Source organism: Echinops telfairi, unplaced genomic scaffold (genome assembly GCF_000313985.2).
Source record: "Echinops telfairi isolate 266 unplaced genomic scaffold, ASM31398v2 ScPeMD7_7469;HRSCAF=8507_1, whole genome shotgun sequence".
Taxonomy (NCBI): Eukaryota; Metazoa; Chordata; class Mammalia; order Afrosoricida; family Tenrecidae; genus Echinops; species Echinops telfairi.
The window spans coordinates 10,342,234-10,343,344 of NW_022111373.1; positions in this window are offsets into that span (position 1 = coordinate 10,342,234).

Genomic DNA, 1,111 nt, shown 5'->3' on the forward strand with positions numbered 1-1,111 from the left:
GAAATTGAAGATTTCCACTAACTTCTTCAGTTTGAAACTGATCAAATGTGCAATCAAGATGCAGTGATAATTACTAATGACTTGAATGTGAAAGTTGGAAATGAGGCAAGATCAATTTGGGGTGAATATGGCCTCGGTGATAGCAATTAAGCTGGAGATCACATGATAGAATTTTGAAAGATTAATGAGTTCCTCATTGAAAACACCCCCTTCAACAACATAAACGGTGACTACATATGTGGACCTTGCAAAATAGAATATGCTGACATCAAATGAACATCTATTGGTGTTAATCTATTGGTTAAAAGCCAATAGACAAGCTCAATATCATCAGTCAAAATAAGGCCGAGGGTGGAACAGACTATCGATTGCTTCTATGTACATTCAGATTTATGTTGAGGAAAATTGAAACAAGCCCACAAAAGCCAAAATACCATGTTGAGTTTGTCCCACTGGAATGTACAGACTATCTCAAGAACAGGTATAATATGTTGAACACAAATGACTGAAAATCTGATATCAGAAGGGATTCTGACACCTGTTCTTGAATACAGAGTAGGTAAACCCAATAGAGTCAAACAGCTAACCAGAAAATTCCAAAAGGCAGCTTGCAAAGGCAAAGTACACTTTATAATAAAATGGTGAGGATGGTGCAGGATCGGGCAGTATTTTGTTCCTTTACATAAGGTGTCTATGGGTCAGCACCAACTTGAGGGCACCTCATAGCAATAGTATTGTGTTTACAGATACTTCTATGCTCAATTCTGTCATAATCATAATCTACATTGTGGCTTTTGCTATTGGTTCCTCGGGCCACTGTGGCTGTTACTTCCACACAGACTAGAAGAGATTTAGCATATAAATCATCCTTGATCTCTGGTTTACCTTCCTAATTTATATTCAATCCATTGGCATCGCCTGTCTTACTACTCTAAACTATATTCTGGAGCTCCACTTCCCTCATCGCCATTGTGAGCACTCTCCTACATGCACACATCTCCAGCTTGGATGCTGGCGCTGGCCTTCGGACTCCTCCTCACTTCCATTGTTCCCGGTAGTTTGTTTCTATCGGTGGCCATTTTAAGATGATAACAGATGACAATCCTGATGG